Consider the following 10364-nt stretch of genomic DNA (forward strand, 5'->3'; position numbering starts at 1 on the left):
GTTACGCAGCACTAGGGATTCGAACCGCTGAACTGCTGACCTTTCGATCGACAAGCTCAGTGTCTTAGCATTCTGAAGCACTTTTTGATCATTTTCAAATGCATTCTTGGCATAGAAACACCTTTGGTCCATGATTTCTTTTATGAAAAAGGCTGGCAGTATATTTTTGTCTACATTTTCATGCTGGCAAAAAAAAAAAAAATAGGTCTCATTTCTTTATTTTTTTAAATCATGGATGATTTAAAACTTGATGCTGCTTATACAAAATGCTTAAATTAATGTTCAAACCATTCTATGCCTTTTGGTGTTGCTTGCAGTTAAAGTATACCTTCAGGAAGACAAACAAAGATCTTGGGAAGGGAAAATCCAAAATATTCAGGAATTTTATTCTCTGTTTGCCTGGGGTCCATTAAAATAAACATAAAAGTCACAACATTTGTCAATTTAATATTGCTTAAGAGTACCTGTTTTTCTTTCCAAAGTACAGGTAGTCCTCAAGTTACAACCACAATTGAGCCAAAAATTTATGCTGTTAAGTGAGAAATTTGTTAAGTGAGTTTGCCCCATTTTATGACGTTTCTTGCACATTTGTTAAGTGAATCAGTGCAATTCGATTTTTACGCAGGCAGAACAAAACAGGAGAGCTTCTCGCAAGTATTTTTCTTTCCTTTAACTCTGATGAATAATGAGTCCTTTCAGATTCAAGTGAAAGTTTTAAAGAGATCCAAAATGGCGCTGATAGAGAACGGAAGTCTAAGAAGAAAGTGATTGTTAAAGCTTGTTTGCGCTTGTTAAGGTCGTTATAGCTGTCAGTACTTTGAAGCTTTGCTGAATGAATTTAAGTTTGCAGCATAAGAAAAGATGGCAGAGGCAAAGATTTTTGAAGAGAATGGAGGTTTCTCAGCACAGAATTCAGCAAGTGTACAAACACTGACAGTGGATTTTTTGGAAGCATGGCAAAAATCATTTACGGAAAGACTGGATGAGATCTTTGAGAAGTTTATTACTCAAATTGATAATAAAGTTGCAATGTTGAAAGAGGAGGAAGAAGAAGTAATTCAAGTAAAAGCGCCTGAGGAACATGGAAAGGATGTTTCCCAAATTATGAATAAGCTGATGGGCTTGAAGGAGGTTAATCCGGAGACATGGAGAGAGATCTATCCAGAGGTTTTGATGCAGATGAGAGGAAAAGTGCCGGGAGAAGCTTGGATTTTCAAGATATCAAGAAGGATTAGAAATGGAACATTACAATTTCTTTATAAAAATGGACTTTTAATTCTAATTAAAGAGGTGTGTTTCTTAAAAGGAATTACTTTGCGAGCTGCACAGGATTGGAAGATAAAATTACAGTTGAATACACAAAAGCTTGTAAAAATAAAAGATGGTGGAATAAAGCAGAAGAAGAAGGCTCAGAAAAAAACCAGGAGGAAATGGAAGTGGAAGAATTTTATTCCTCTTTGTTAGGCAGGATAACATGGTGAATGATTGTATTGGTATTCAAGATTTTTATTAAGGATATGATTTGTTTGGTTTTGAAAAAAAATTTTTATTGGTATTCAAGACATGATTAATTTTTATTAAGGATATGATCTGTATGGTTTTGAAATTTTTTTACTTATGATTAGATGGATTATGTTAAATTTAAGGTTATATACATTAATATTATTCTGTGGAGGTGATTGTATTGGTATTCAAGACATGATTAATTTTTTATTAAGGATATGATTTGTTTGGTTTTGAAAAAATCTTTATTTATGATTGTATTGGTATTCAAGACATGATTAATTTTTATTAAGGATATGATCTCTATGGTTATGATTGGATGGATTATATCTAAAAATTACTTCAAAATTAAAAAAGGGATTAAAAAAGAAACTTTCTTTTGGATGTTAAATTTAACATTAATGTTATACTGTGGAGGAACAAGTTGGTTTTGTTTATTGTTGAATTAATTGGGATTAACTACCTTTAAGCAAGAAAAGTTATATTTTGTTTTGAACAAGGAGAGTTAAAGTACAAGTGATAGATAAATCTATAGATAGTTAGTTTGTGGGGTCTTTTATTAAGGTTTGTTAAATGTTTTTACCCTGTATTTGTTCTGGGAAGTCCAGGGAGGGGGGTGCGGGTTGGGATAGGAGGGGGGATTGGAGGGATCAATATGATTGATTTTTTGTTTATGATGTATGCTGACTATGAAATAAAATTTGTTTTTTTAAAAAAAAAATAACTACCCTGTTTTCCTCAAAATAAGACATCCCCTGATAATAAGCCCAATTGGGCTTTTGAGCGCATGGCAATAAGGCCAAGCGCTTATTTCAAGGTTCAAAAAAATATAAGACAGGGTCTTACTTTCAGGGAAACATGGTAGGTATGTCAAATGGAATGGTAATATCATTTGAAGGAAGACAAATCCTCATATTTTGTTAACAATTATCTAAAAGAACTGTTTCTATTCAAATTATTTTGATCTTTTGTAACAGTACCTTTTTAAACAATATTAAAACGTCTTCTGCCATGCTATAATTTTGTGCCATAATTAAATATTTCCTTGATAAAATAACAGTACAACCAAGTACAAAATTTGGTCACCTTAAGCAGACTTAACAGAAAAGTCTGCACATACTTATTTATTATATTACTCTGAAGTCATTTAGTCGCTAAATCGAATTAGACATTTTAAAGTGTTTACTGTTATTCACTGTTTTATTGTTTTTAATATTTTAATTGTAATATATGTTTTGAATTGTGAACCTCCCAGAATCATTTGCTGAGATGGGCGGCTATAGAAATCAAATCAAATCAATTAATCAATCAAATAAAAGCTGATGTTTATCAAGGAAAATTGTTCTAATTAATTAGAGGTGTTATAATGAGATATTTACTTTCTAAATATATAGCTATTTAAATTCTAGAATAAACTAGGACTATAATCATTCTTTTATCTCATACCCTACTAACATGACATTACACAATCAATATTTATCTTTAAACTAGATGTTAACACAAAATTACATATCTAGTATTTTTAATCTTAATGGGTTTGATTAGACATACTGGATGTTTCTCTGTGCTCTATTATCAGCTCCTTCTACCAATATTATGCAACAAAGAATAACCATGCTTGAATCATCACTAAAGTTAGAGCATATATAAACAAATTGGATGAGATGTTTGACATTTCTCATATTTCATAAAATACAGATTAAAACACAGACAAAACGCTAAGCCAAGATTCCTTTTAGCTGTGGTTTCTTAAACAAAGTATAGTGGTTCACACAAAATGCTAAGCCATAATTGGGAGATTGGGTACATTCATTTAAGTCCAAAGCTACCAAAACCTCAAAACAAAACAAACAAGCCATTATAAAGTAAGCCACGGAATACTGAATTCCATGTATGCCACAGTTCCAAACATAAGATTTTGAAGATGATACCCATTGATTCTCACTGATATTTTTAAAGAATAACTTTTAAAAATAAATGAATTAATTATATTTACTTACTTTGTTTAAATGATTTATACCATATTTTTCGGACTATAAAATGCTCCGGACTATAAAACGCACCTAGCTTTTGGGGAGGAAAAAAAAATTCTGCCTCTACCTCCCAGAAATTTACCTCCTTGCAGCAAACAGCAAACAGTCTGGTCAACTTCAGCACAGCCTGATTTAGCACGAGCAGCTGATTGGCGGTTGGATCTGTCTCCCAGAATACACCTATCAGCTGTTCCAGGCCGCAGGGATTGCCATCACCCATTGCTGCTGTCGCTGCCCATTGTCACTGCCCATTGTCGCTGCCGCCTCAGCGTGCCCCATTTTCGGCCTCCACATACCCTACTTTCGGCCTATTCCAGGCAGCAGGGATTGCTGTCACCTATCCCCACCACCTGGAACTGGCTGAAAACAGAATGTGCAGAGGCTGAAAATGGGGTGCACTGAGGCGGCAATAGGTGGCAGCAGCAATGGGTGGTGACAGCGGCAATGGGTGATGTCAATCCCCGCGGCCTGGAACAGCTGATAGGTGGTATTCCGGGAGGCAGATCCAACCGCCAATCAGCTGCTCGTGCTAAATCAGGCTGTGCTGAAGCTGACCAGGCTGTTTGCTGTTTGCTGAAAGGAGGCTAACTGATGTGAGGCAGAGACCATCAGGGTGGGGGCTGGTGGGTGGGCGGGGCTTCAGCAACATTCACTGTATAAGATGCATAGACATTTCCACCCAGTTTGGGGGTGGGTAAGTGCGTGTTATACACCGAAAAATACAGCAAATAAGACCTACTGAAGAAAGTCTCACAAGGCAACTGTTTGAAATAAAACATTTATATCACACATGGACTAAAAAAATGTGGTACATGTGATACAAATGTTTTGCTTCGGACAAAATTTAGTGTAGCTCCAGATTTTTCTAAAAAATTGTAAATGAATTGCAACGTTCAATGCAAAAATAAGATACAGTTCCTCAAAACCTGACTGAACAGTAATTATTTTATAATAAGCTATTTATTTTAATTATACTTGATTACGAATTAATTGCAATTTCTAAAACTGAAGTTAATTTCAGTTTATCCTTGCCTTACGCATTAACTTTTGGGTTGCCCACCAGCATGTCCTGTAATGGTACAACATGGTTTCTGCCCAGTGGTGAAATCCAATTTTTTTTACTACTGGTTCTGTGGGCATGGCTTGATGGGTGTGGTGTGGCTTGGTGGGCATGGCAGGGGAAGGATACTGCAAAATCCCCATTCCCTCCCTGTCACTGCGTTTTTGTATTTACCAGATGAGCTCTTATTTTTGAACTCTAAGACTTACCGTAGCTTGCCAAGTTCTTATCTTTAAGCTAACTGCGCATGTCCACATTCTTTCACTTTCTTCTATCTTTGTTTGTTCTCTGGCCAGGAGAGGTGGCCGGGAAAGCTTTGCCAAGATGTAACTAATTAGATTAGTAAGATGTTTTATTTTCTTTATAACAAATAAATGAGTTTTTTTTTTAGAAAATATATCTTCGGGGTTTATTTTTTTCAAGTATACTTCAAGAGAAGGTCACGATCCATTCTCTAATCAAGGTGCAATTACCCAAAAGCAGAATGGGATTGCCACCCCGACACTCCCCACTCCTGGGGGAAGGATATTACAAAATCTCCATTCCCACCCCACTGGAGTCAGCCAGAAGTGGTATTTGCCAGTTCTCTGAACTACTCAAAATTTCCGCTACCGATTCTCCAGAACCTGCACAATCTGCTGGCTTTCACGCCTGTTTCTGCCCCAAAGAAATTCTGTATTCTAGCTTCCTAGGTTTGGACAGATAATTCTAGTGATGGCAATTTGTGAAATACAAGAAAATCTGGTAAATGGAAGTTAAAAAAGACAGTCTCTCGTGAATTCAATAAAATGTAATTGCATGGGACAGAATTGTAAGCAACATCTGCTATACACAGATAAAAAAATGCCAAATTATCATGCAAAATAAGTATTCCCCTGCATTCAAAATCTTTCATCAAGGAGCCATAATAGGTCACTTAATCTCTTCATTTCCTGCTTCTTTCTACATACTTTAGATATATTTTTTTTAACTTTATACCAAACAAAAAAAAAAAGGATAGGCAATAGTGTATGAAATTAAAACAAGAGAGAAAAAAGACAACAAAAGTAGGCCTCAGGATTTGTATGTTATTTTTTCTGGGGTCTAATTTTCACTACGGTTTTTGTTTTGTCTGTGTTCATTACAGTTACATGAATCATGCTTTCTGTCAGAAGTATTCAACCTTGTTAGAGAGTTTGGAGTTTAGCAAACAGGTTATTGTGCCATCGACTGCTAAGGCAGATGCTTAGTTAATAAATTGCTGCTATGTTGCATGTTTCGTACTAAGGCAAACTGGTAAAGCTAAAACGAAAATAATCCCAACCCCAAATTGGATGAAAAGCAGAGGTTGGTTTGACCTCAGAAAACCAGTGTATTCCTATGAATCCACAGTTCTGTTGTTCTGGATTCTTTCCACAGTCCTCTGCTCTCATCCAGTTTCCAGGACACAAGATTTCCCAGCTCAGAACATCTAGTAATCAGATCCAAGTATTTCTCCTAACTCTTAGCACTGTCTGTCTCTAACTTTAGTATTAGCACAACTGCACAAAGAATCTTCTACATTACTTCTTCCCCATATCTCTCTTTACAACTCCATGCCCTAGTTTTCCTACTTATGCCCCCCTCTTGTTGATCCACTTTCAGCCTTATTCTAACTTTTCATTATTTACTCTAAGTTGTACCATAGACATTTAAGGAATTTCATTGAATAGAGGGATGCCTCTTTCTATGTCAATCTATTGATGTTAAACCAGGGGTGGGCTGCTGGGGGTTTGCAGGGGTTTGGGAGAACCTCTGTGCAGTTTGGAGAACCCCCAAATCCCACTCCTGTCTGGCCCCACCCCCCATCCCGCCCCTCCCAGTAGTCCCGTTTTGGATGCAGGAGGCTTGGGGAAGGCGGAGGCTTGGGGAGGGCAAAAAACAGGCCTACCAGAAGTTCGGGAAGGGCCTCCGGAGCCTGGGGAGGCTATTTTCACCCTCCGGGGGGTTTGAGCAAAGCCTCCGGAGCCTGGGGAGGGCAAAAATGCCCCCCACCATGGTGCAGGAGGCCGACTAGGCCACGCCCACCATGGTCACACCCACCCAGCAACAAGGCAGAGAACCTCTTTCTAAAATTTTTGAGGCCCACCCCTGTGTTAAACCCCATTCAACCATATTAAAAAGGCACATTTCTCTCATTCAGCTACGTTATAACAAAGACTGAACAAGTTTTCCAAAAAAATCTGGCTTAGGTTTACTTATTTTCCTTGCATGAAGTTTTAAGGAAAAGAGAGAAAAACCTTATTCCTTATTCATGTCAACCAATTCATTTCAGAAAGAATAATTTTGAAATTGAACACGTTAGGACATTCTGAACATATGAAACTAACCAGTGGATGATTAATTGCTTTGCGTGAGAGATAAGAAAAGTTAAGATGGTTGGAAAAGGGGAAGAAAAAAAAGGATTCTGGAATTATGTGTTGAAATATACAGCTTTCTTACTTGCCAGACCACATTAACAAGGATAAGAAAAGATCAAACATTTTTTCTACTTGCTGATTATCTGAATGGAGTTGTCCAGACAAAGGTATAATCAGAAGCTTGCAGTTACATGTAAATTCAACATAGTTCTATGCCATTGGTCTGAAAATGCTACATAAAAATGACAAACTATTTTTGCCATGTGTTTGCATTCCTTGCTCTCGTTGGTTGTTGTTCCCCCATTCCCCACAAGATCATAATAAGAGGCAGATATGATTAAGTAAAGATGGACAAATGTGGAACTGCCAGAATAAACAATTAGAAGCCCTAGAGTACAACAAAAGTTTGCTATCATGAGCACACCAGGGATGAAGTGCTCCCAGTTCGGACCGGATCGCCCAATCCGGTAGCGATAGAGGCGGGTGGTTCGGAGAACCCGTAGCAAAAATCCCTGCCCCCCCCATTGCCCAGCTGAGCCGTACAATCATCAGAGGCTTTTTTTTTTAATTTTTAAAAGCATTTTTTCTACAACCTCTTCGGGCGAAGAGGTTATAGAAAAAATGTTTTTAAAAGGAAAAAAAGCCTCTGCCGATCAGACAAGTCAGCTGGGATCGTCAGAGGCTTTAAAAGCATTTTTTAAACAACTTCTTTCAGAGGAAGTATTGAGTCTGTCATCTGCACCTCTATAACTGTCAAGTTTGGCTCTGCAACCAATCAAGACAGACGCAGACTTCAACAGATAATTAGAACTGCCGAAAAAACAATTGCTACCAACCTGCCTTCCATTGAGGACCTGTATACTGCACGAGTCAAAAAGAGGGCTGTGAAAATATTTACCCCTCACATCCTGGACATAAAATTGTTTCAACTTCTACCCTCAAAACGATGCTATAGGGCATTGCACACCAAAACAACTAGACACAAGGACAGTTTCCCCCCGAATGCCATTACTCTGCTAAACAACTAATTCCCACAACACTCTCAAACTATTTACTAAGACTGTATTACTATTCTTCTTCTCATCCTTCCTATTAGGACCTGGCTAGGTGGCTCAGTGGCAAAGACGCTGAGCTTGTCGATCAGAAAGGTCGGCAATTCGGTGGTTCGAATCCCTAGTATAGGTCTCCTGCGTGAGCAGGAGGTTGGACTAGATGACCTCCAAGGTCCCTTCCAACTCTGTAACTGTTGTTGCTGTTGTTATTACCTATCTCCTCCCACTTATAACTATAACCATGTTGCTTGTATTTTTACGATTTATATTGTTCTGTTTGTTTCCTAGTATGATTGGATTGCTTATGACTATCAATACGTGTTGTATCTTATGATTCTTGAATGTATTTTTTTCTTTTTTCTTTTTTTTCTTTCATGTACACTGAGAGCATATGCACCAAAGACAAATTCCTTGTGTGTACAATCACACTTGGCCAATAAAGAATTTTATTCTATGCTATGCTATGCTATGCTATGCTATGCTATGCTATGCTATGCTATGCTATGCTATGCTGAGAGCTGAATGCAAGGAAATTTCATTTTAATGTATGCTGATTAGTGTACATTTAAAGTGACAATAGTTTTTATTCTATTCTACTTATGTAGTAGCAAACATGTCTTACAATTGTGCAGAATTTTGCCACTATGTGACTATAAGCAATATTCCTGCCTTTATCTTTTAAATAAATATGGAAATGCAAAACAAAGCAACTTGAACATTTCAGTAAAGTGCCTATAATATATTTAACACTATTGTCATCGTTTATTTTTACAACATAAAAGTGCATGGCTAATATTTTCTATTGCTCTCGATTCACCACGGAAAGTCTGCTCCTTTAACAGATACTATACTATCTACCCTGTAAAACTGCTGAAGAGAGCATATAATATCTTGCTTTAACAAATGTTCTCTTGTATTGAATATTCTGGCTGTCCTTAACACTTATGCACTTATCTCTTTACTGTAAAATTACAAGAAAAGTGCTGTAAAATGTAAGCGCAAGGCATTCTGCTAAACCACAAACATTCTCTTCATGATACATACATTCCTCACACATGATTTGTCCTATCAATATGAAATTTGCTATGGAAGATAGTTTTGTGTAAGGAATACAAGCTGCCCACATTTCAAAAGACACAGACAAAAACCAGCTGAGTTATAGCAGCTTAAATTGGTCTTGGAAATCTGCAAAAATCATCATCATCATAATAATACTATTTTTAAAAAAACAAAAGCAATTTATATGCTTATTGCATTCTGAATTACTGGAAGTCTTAGACTTATCTAGCTTAATAAGTTTGATACTTCCAGGAATTCAGAATGCAAGAGTCATGTCGTTCACTTTTAACCTTGAACTAGTTTCTCATGTCTGCATTACACAGTATTTGGTGAAGAAAGGCTATCGTGGCAAGAGTGCAGCTGAATTATAACAGCCTGCAAATGATCCTTCAGAAATGGCAAGTGATGATTGGGCTGAGCAATTAGGCCCTGCAGCAGATTTTGAGCTGACATAGGAGTGTTTGGGTGCAGGAGTATAACATACTGTCTAGTCTTTTGCCTTAATTTTTAAAACAGACTAGACTGCTGAACCTGTATTCAATTAACGGAAGTTCATCTATCACTTTCAATTTTTAAAGAATGTTTAAATTCTTCAGAACTAAACTAATACCTCTTCAAAAGTTTTACAATGACTATTTAAATGGAGCCTCTTGGAACTCAGGACTTTTGTTTAACAATATATATAAATAAGAACATAAGTAGCACAATTCTAAGAAATGCCTATCAGAATATTTTTAATTTAACATAGTCTACAGCTAGGTGGCACTTGATCCTAAAAGTCTAAGCCAGGTCAGATCTAGCTAGTACTGGGATAGGAGATCACATAAAATGGACTATACTGCGAAAACAACAACAACAACAACAACAGAAGATTCCCATCAGTCACAACTGAAACATAAATTCACATACTGGCAGACCGCTCCCTTAAATGCAACATTGGTTAGAGCAATCTAAAAATAAATTCCGAAATGGTCTATATAACTTTATATTCCTTTTTCTGTTTTCAAATGATGTTATTGATGGATTTCCAGAGAAGTAAAAATGCAGTGAAGATAATAATAAAATCACTTAATTATTTTTGCATATAAAAATTGCTTCTAAGGGTATCAAATGTAATCTTTGATGTCAAATTCTACAGAAGAATGATGAAATCATTAAATGTATAAACAGCATGAAAAAGTCAGTTTCATAAGTATAAATGAACTCTTCCATGCTTAATCAACTAAAACTGCTCTAACTTAAAGCTTATCCTAATTCTCTTCACTGGTGAAAACAGCTT

Source organism: Pantherophis guttatus, chromosome 8 (assembly GCF_059756535.1).
Source record: "Pantherophis guttatus breed Tessera chromosome 8, ASM5975653v1, whole genome shotgun sequence".
Classification (NCBI taxonomy): Eukaryota; Metazoa; Chordata; class Lepidosauria; order Squamata; family Colubridae; genus Pantherophis; species Pantherophis guttatus.